This window comes from Bison bison, unplaced genomic scaffold, assembly GCF_000754665.1.
Source record: "Bison bison bison isolate TAMUID 2011002044 unplaced genomic scaffold, Bison_UMD1.0 scf7180017864489, whole genome shotgun sequence".
Classification (NCBI taxonomy): Eukaryota; Metazoa; Chordata; class Mammalia; order Artiodactyla; family Bovidae; genus Bison; species Bison bison.
Window position 1 is genome coordinate 9,115,280 of NW_011495048.1, and position 8,289 is coordinate 9,123,568.

General features: G+C 40.4%; 1 protein-coding gene and 1 pseudogene across 4 annotated transcripts in view; one reads left to right on the forward strand and one right to left on the reverse strand.

Moving 5' to 3' along the window:
• WDPCP (WD repeat containing planar cell polarity effector) overlaps positions 1-8,289 on the reverse strand; it is a 300,990-nt gene that overhangs the window by 59,113 nt on the left and 233,588 nt on the right. The gene's annotated exons all lie outside the window — the stretch shown is intronic.
• On the forward strand, positions 779-2,259 carry LOC105005338 (annotated as a pseudogene).

The window sequence follows — 8,289 nt, forward strand, 5'->3', positions numbered from 1 at the left end:
TAAATAAGCAGGGTGACAATATACAGCCTTGATGTACTCCTTTTCCTATTTGGAACTAGTCTGTTGTTCCATGTCCAGTTCTAACTGTTGCTTCCTGACCTGCATACAGGTTTCTCAAGAGGCAGGTCATGTGGTCTGATATTGCCATCTCTTGAAAGTGTCACAATAACCAGATCAGGTGCTGCTAAATGTAGAGAAATGATAGCTTAGGAAATACATTTCCTCATTATATTTTCCTTTGTTGTATTTTGTTGTGTAAGTGGAAAGTAGGAGGATATGGACAATACAGCAGGATAAGAACAATTAATAAATCATGTATTTATATTAAAAGTTGAGAAGTCAAATGTTGAAGTTTTACAAAACTCTCACATTAGTGATCTGGGGTAAAAACATCCCCTGCTGTTGTAAATGAAAATAATAAGTGGTTTCTAAGTATTTTAAAAAGGTATTGTTTTTCTACTATTTCATCACAATCATACTATCTTTCCCTGACGTATAACTAAGAATTTTCTTTGTGAGGACAAACTTTAGTTTACATCAATTACCTCTACAGAAAATTTAAAGTCCTGAGAGAAAAGCATGTCATGAACATATAATTTGCACAGGATTTTGGAATAAAAGGTCATCTATGCTGAAACTTACACAGACGTAACAATCAGTTTTTCTGACTCAAGAAACAAGCAGATATATAACCAAGTTCTGTTCTATATTGTGAAATATGATGGTATAAAATATACTAAGTTTTCACATAAAACATAGCAGAAATGTGGAATATTATTACTAAGAGTATATAAAGTTTATTAGTGAAATAGCTAATATAATTAAAATTCAAACAAGGCTTATTATTATTCCATATGAGCTGGTAGGCCAGAAACTGAAACACTTTGTAATTTCCATACTGTGTTTGGTAGCTGTTCTCCCATCTACTCTCTGGTTCTTCTTACTGGTATCTCCAGTATTTGCTGAATCCTTTTCAACTGTGGATGATCAGAAGAAAATTGTGTTCATTTTTGTTCCAGGAAAATGGCTGACTCTATATATTCAGTGGACGTGGGTTGTAATAAGGAAGAGGACAGATCAGCAAGTTGTACTGTTAATACTATTCATAGATTTACTGCCATTTTGCATTTGTTCCCATCCACTATATTGAAACTTTTCTAGCAATAGTAATTATTCATCCTCTAAGATAAGTGTGCTCTTTTGGCCACATCTGATCCTATTAACTTCCCCTACTTGAAACCCTCTTTCTTTGCATTTGGAGATCCATTCTTGCATTTGGAGAGTCATCTTTTGTTTTCTCAATTCTTAGATTTCACCTTCTTAGTCTCCTTTTTAAGTTAAGTTTTCACCCGCCCCGCCCTCACGTCCAAGATGGTGGCGCTCTACTGCGGTGGCGGGCTCAGGCCTCTGATGCTGTCCTGGAGCCGGGATCTGCCGTGCATCTGGCACGCCCTGCATACCTCCGTGGTTTGCTTCAAGAACCGGGTGGCCCGAGTCCGAGTGGACAAGGGGAACAAACCAGTGACCTACGAGGAAGCGCATGCGCCTCACTACATCGCCCACCGCAAGGGCTGGCTGTGACTGCATACAGGTAACCTGGATGGGGAGGACCACGCTGCCCAGCGAACAGTGGAAGATGTTTTCCTTCGCAAATTTATGCTGGGCACCTTCCCAGGCTGCCTGGCTGACCAGCTTATTCTGAAGCGCCAGGCTAACCAGGTGGAGATCTGTGCCCTGGTCCTGAGGCAGCTACCTGCACACAAGTTCTACTTCCTTGTGGGCTACAGTGAGACCCTGCTGTCCCACTTTTACAAGTGTCCTGTTTGTCTGCACCTCCAAACTGTTCCCTCAAAGGTTGTGTATAAGTATATGTAGGACACACATCAAGCTTTTTACATCAAGTTGTAGCCTGCGAAGGACAGAAACTTGTGAAAATGGACTGAAGTAGAAATAGGGGAAATACATCCCCTCAGATTTCTGAGACTTTGTCTTCAGAGTTGCTACTGAATAAATAGACTCTCCATGTTGTCTTGCTTCTTCGTCTGTCTAGAGAACTAGAATAGGGTCTTTGAGGATGCTCCAGGGTTCCCAAGAAGGCTGCCAGTTACCTGAGGTTTAGGTAATAGCTATGGTTCAGTGCATATCCTGTGCCAGTCACTGTGTCAGGAACTTTACCTGAAGTTCTTTGTTTTCTCTTAAAATGGAAAGATTCATTTTTGGAGATTATAAAGCAGTTATTTTTTTAAAAACCTTTTTCAATTTAAGTCTGAATTTTGTAATAAGGAGTTCACAATCTGAGCCACAGTCAACTCTTGGTTGTGTTTTTGCTGACTGTATAGAGCCTCTCCATCAGCTGCAAAGAATATAATCAACCTGATTTTGGGGGGGGGAAAAAAAGTTTTCTCTGCCTGTTCCATGAAGGAACAAGCAGTAACCTACTCAGATAGGGTTACTACCTCAGTAACCCTAACTGCTCCTATGGCATTGATACATCAAAGACACACATCTCTAGTATCCATTTATTTCTGGAGCTCTAAACTCTTTCGTTCCAGGTATCTCAAATTTAACATGTCTAGTATGTCCATTGACATACCAATTTGGCAACCATATATGTGATTCATTGGAATTGGTAAATATGAAATTAAGGTGAGCAGCTTAGGAGGTACAGTTCCTTCTAGGTAAGAGGTAGTGATTCACATTATGATAAAATGAAAGAACTGGCATTGGCATCTGGTAGTATAATCAACCAAAAATACCAAAGGGTGCTCCCAACTAGATCGCTTATAAAATACATTTAAAGTACAACATAAGACTCTTAAAAAAAAAGGGAAATTTCCAAGGATAACACATTTTCAATAAAAAAATAACCAACTAACCAAAGTTCCTTGACTGAAACTAGGATCCATAAGCAGAGATCAAAAATGGGGGAAAAGGGCAGAACTACTCTGGCCATGACCCTCAGAAAACTGACCCTTGACCAAGTCTTAAGGTAAAGGTGCTTAACTTGAGACTTCTGATTAAGCCAGGGGCTAAAATGATCCCAAGGTTTAAGTGCCCTTAACATTGGCAAAGTAAAAAGAAAATTTATGTCTGGATTAAACCACTTTTGATACAAGTCACCAGAATTGCCATAAATTAAAACAAGTATGAGCTCACACTGAAACATTACTAAATACAAAAGAAACAAGCTACTGTGATGGGAAATTAGAAAATAAACAACAGATTTACTTCTCCCTGGATTTCAGATGATTGAATTATTAAAGTTAGAATGTAAAACAGTTCAGCATATTTAAAGAAATAATGATGGGGCCATGAAAATAAGCTTACAACAGGATATATTAATAATAAAAGTGTTACCCAGTAGATTTTTTAAGAAATAAAAATAGAACTTTTTTTTTTTTAATAGAACTTTTGGAAATGAAAAATTGAAGTTAAATAATTTGGTATAAAGAGAGAATTAGTGAAATAAAAGAGGCATAAGTAAGGAATTACACAAAATGTTAAAGAGACAAGAAAAAAAAATATAAAGGGAAGTTAGCAATACAAAGAACATGGAAGTTAGCAAAACAGAGAACATGGAAAAGTCTAACACGTCTAATCAGGTAATAAGGTAAATGCGGACAATTTTCCAGAGCTGATAAATGAAATGAATCAATAAACACAAGAGGGACAATATATATCAATCAGGATACAGTGAAAAGAATCTATAATTATGCAAATATACAATGAAGATGCAGAACTCTAAAAATAAAAAGGTCTTAAAAAGCAAGAGAAAAGACAGGTCACTTATAAAGAAGATAACCTACAAACAGACTGAGACCAGACCTCTCAATGACAGCAATGGGTGTAGAAGACAGTAGGGATGCATCTTCAAATGGTAGTGAGAAAATGAGCATTTCTCTTGTATAATATAACAATGGAATTCTCAATAGGTAAAGCAAAATAAAGACACTTTAAGATATGTACAAACTGAAAGCATTCAACAGATCTTCAATAAAGGGACTTGTAGGGGACATAACTCAGGAAAAAAGGAAAATGATCCCAGAAGGAAGGTTTGAAAAGCAAGAAGGAATAGCTTAAAAAAAAAAAAAAGATGTGGTTAATATACAGGCAGATAAATACACACAGACATACATGCACATACACAAATGTTTTGCTATTTTTAAGATCAGAAAACACTAATTAGATATGTCATATTAATCAGAAAAAAGTTAAAGTGCCAAGGTCCTTGCTTTTTGAATTGTCGAAGGTAATTGTTTGATTTTGGTAACTGTCACAACAAAATTACAAATAGCAATCATTAAAAGTTTGTATAAATGCTTAACCAGTAATATAGGTAGAGTGGAGTGAAGGGTGAGCAAATTGAAAAAGAAGAAAATTCAAGAAGTATTAAAGAAAAGAACACTGGACCTACACCAGTACACTGGTGAAAACAATGCGTGAGAGACACCGTGGCCAACTGCCAGTATACCCAGTTAAAGTGTGGCCGTGAGAAGTGCCAATCAAGCATGTAATCTCAGAGCTCATGCAACAGGGGAAAGGTAACACAGCAGAGCATAGTCAGGGGTGAACATCTCCAGAAATAGAATGCTGAGTGGCTTCTCTCCCAGTGGGAGTTTTCTAATCCCACCTATCTCACACCACAGATCAGAAAAGAGCTAAGAAACAGATCTGGGGACCCCTGCTCCAACAACTAAGGAGCAGACCCCACCCCTGACAGGGCAGTGAGTCTGTCTGATACATCCATTTATACATCAGTTTGGCAAACATATATATGATTAACTGAAATTGAGAAGTATAAAATTAAAGTGGACAGCGTAGGCAGTACACTTCTTTCTAGGTAAGAGGTAATGATTCACATTCTGAGAAAATGAAATAATTGGCTTTGGCATCTAGTAGCATGACCAACCAAAAATATCAAAAAGTGCTCCCAACTAGACTGCTTATAAATATACATTAAAATACAATACAGAGCTCTTTAAAAAAAAAGTTTCCGAGAATACCACACTCTCAATTACAAAATAACTAACTAACCAAAGTTCCTTGATTGACACTAGAGTAATGCTCCCTGAGCAGACAGCAAAAGAGGGAAAAAAGGCAGAACTAGTCTAAACCATCACCCACAGAAGACTGAGCCTTGAACAAGTCACAAGTTAAAGGTGTTTAGCCTGAGACTTCTGATTAAGCCAGGGGCTAAAATGATTGCAGGTTTTAAGTGCCCTTAACATTGACAGAAACAATAAAAAGAAAATTCGTCTTTGGATTAAAACACTTTTGATAGAAGCCATCAGGATTGCCATAAATTAAAACAAGTACAAGTTCACAATGAAACATCACCAAATACAAAAGAAAACAAGCTACTATAATGGAAAATTAGAAGATAAACAGCAGATTAACTTCTTCCCAGATTTCAGATAATTGAATTATTAAAGTTAGAATATAAAATAGGGGGGCGGTCCTATGATGTCAGAGGAATAGGACAGGGAGACCACTTTCTCCCCCACAAATTCATCAAAAGAACATTTGAACGCTCAGAAAATCTCACAAAACAATTTCTGAACGCTGGCAGAGGACATCAGACACATAGAAAAGCAGCCCATTGTCTTCGAAAGGAGGTAGGAAAAAATATAAAAGATAAAACAAGAGACAAAAGAGGTAGGTACGGAGCTCCGTCCTGGGAAGGGAGTCTTAAAAAAGACAGGTTTCCAAACACCAGGAAACACTCTCACTGCCGAGTCTGCGGCGAGCCTTGGAACCACAGAGGGCAACATAACAGGGAGGAAAAATAAATAATTAAAACCCACAGATTACGTGCCTAACAGTAACTCCTCCAGCGGAGAAGCAGCACAGACGCCTGCACCCGCCACTAGCAAGCAGGAGCTGGGCAGGGAGGTGCGGCTGCATTGCTTAGAGTAAGGACTGGGCCTGAATGCCCCGAGGGCAATCTGAGGGAACTAACTTGGGGTAGCAAACCAAACTGTGGGATAGCTGCCACGTGAAAAGCCCTAACCTAAGACACCGCCAGGCCTGCTGACATAACAAAGGACTGACTAGAGCTACGTGAAAAGCCCTAACCAAAGACAACTTCAGGCCCACTCACAGAACACAGGACTGAGCAGAGCTAGCCAGCTGCAGGCCAGCCCATCCCCCACCCTCCGGTGACAGGCAGGCGAGGGCAGACAGAGCCAGAAGGGGGCAATCACGGCCCCAGAGAGGCTTCGTTGCTAACCAAGACTTCTTGGGATTCTGGACGGTCAACATCCGCCTGAGAAGGTGCGCCAGTTGTACACCCAGAAAACCTAGCAGGAGGGACGGGGGAGGCAATAAGTCGCAGCGACCATGCTCGCCAAACACCTGGTCACCTGAGCTGCTCAGACCTGGGAAGGGCACAAAACGCAGGCCCAACCGAGTCTGCGCGTCTGAGGACTACCTGAATGCCTGAACCTGAGCGGCGTAGACCCGGGAAGTGCATACAAACCAGGGCTGGCCTCAGACAGTTCCCGGCATAGCAACCTAGAGCCTAAGCAGTGTAGACAGGGAAAGCACACACGCCATGAGTGGGGGCAAACCCAGTGTGGCCGAGACACTGCGAGCACATGCCAGTGTTATTTGTTTGCAGCGTCCCTCCCTCCCCACAGCACGACTGAACAAGTGAGCCTAAAAAAGTGTCCACCACCGCCCCTTTGTGCCAGGGTGGAAATTAGACACCAAAGAGACCAGCAAACAGAAGAAACTAGAACAGAGGGACCCTCCTAGGAAGTGACAGGTACAATAGATTAAAAACCCTATAGATAGTACCAACTACATAGGAAGGGGCCACTAGCCCCTTAAGAAATATAAGCTGGATCAAGGAACTATCCAAAAATGAACTGACCCCACACTGCCCACACCACCACCAGAGAAAGTAAAAATAGTAAAAAATATATCTAGGACTATCATTCTTTAATTTTTTTAAAATTTTTAAAAAATTTAGGTCCTCTATTACTCCTTTAATTTTCATTTTTATAACTATTACTTTGTAAAAAAAAAAAAAAAAGAGACCCTTTTTAAAAGCAAACTTCATTTGTATATATATTATAATTTTTGTGACTTTTTTTTTCTCTTTTTCAAAATCCAATCTCTACTCTAGATTTTTAATCTTTGCTTTTTGGTATCTGTTATCAATTTTGTACCTTTAATAACCCAATCTTCAGTACCCATTTTTACTTGGGAGTGAGATTACTGGCTTGATTGCTCTCTCCCCCTTTGGACTCTCCTTTTTCTCCACCAGGTTGCCTCTGTCTCCTCCCTCCCCCTTCTCTACCCAACTCTGTGAATCTCTTTGTGTGTTCCGGATGGTGGAGAACACTTAGGGAACTGATTACTGGCTGGATCTGTCTCTCTCCTTTTGACTCCCCTCTTTATCCTCCTGGTCACTTCTGTCTCCTTCCTCCCTCTTCTCTTCTCTGTATACCTCCGTGAACATCTCTGGGCGATCCAGACTGTGGAGTGCACATAAGGAAGTAATTACTGGCTAGCTTGCTCTCGCCTCTTTTGATTCCCCCTCTTCTCCTCCTGGTAACCTCTATCTCCCTCCTCCCTCTTCTCTTCTCTATGTAACTCTGTGAACTTCTCTGGGTGTCCCTCACTGTGGAGAAACTTTTCATCTTTAACCTAGATGTTTTATCAATGGTGCTTATAGATGGAGAAGTCTTGAGGCTACTGTAAAAATAAGACTGAAAGCCAGAAGCAGGAGGCCTAAGTCCAAATCCTGAAAACACCAGAGAACTCCTGACTCCAGGGAACATTAATCGACAGGAGCTCATCAAAAGCCTCCATACCTACACTGAAACCAAGCACCACCCAAGAACCAACAAGTTCCAGAGCAAGACATACCACACAAATTCTCCAGCAACACAGGAACATAGCCCTGAGCTTCAATATACAGGCTGCCCAAAGTCACTCCAAACCCAATGACATCTCGTAACTCATTACTGGACACTTCACTGCACTCCAGAGAGAACTCCAGCCCCACCCATCAGAATACCGACACAAGCTTCCCTAGCCAGTAAACCTTGATAAGCCACCCTTAAAACCCCACCCACAGCCAGGAAACTCCACAATAAAGAGAACTCCACAAACTTCAAGAATACAGAAAGGCCACCCCAAACACAGCAATATAAACAAGATGAAGAGACAGAGGAATACCCATCAGGTAAAGGAACAGGATAAATGCCCACCAAACCAAACAAAAGAGGAAGAGATAGGGAATCTACCTGACAAAGAATTCCAAATAATGATAGTGAAAAT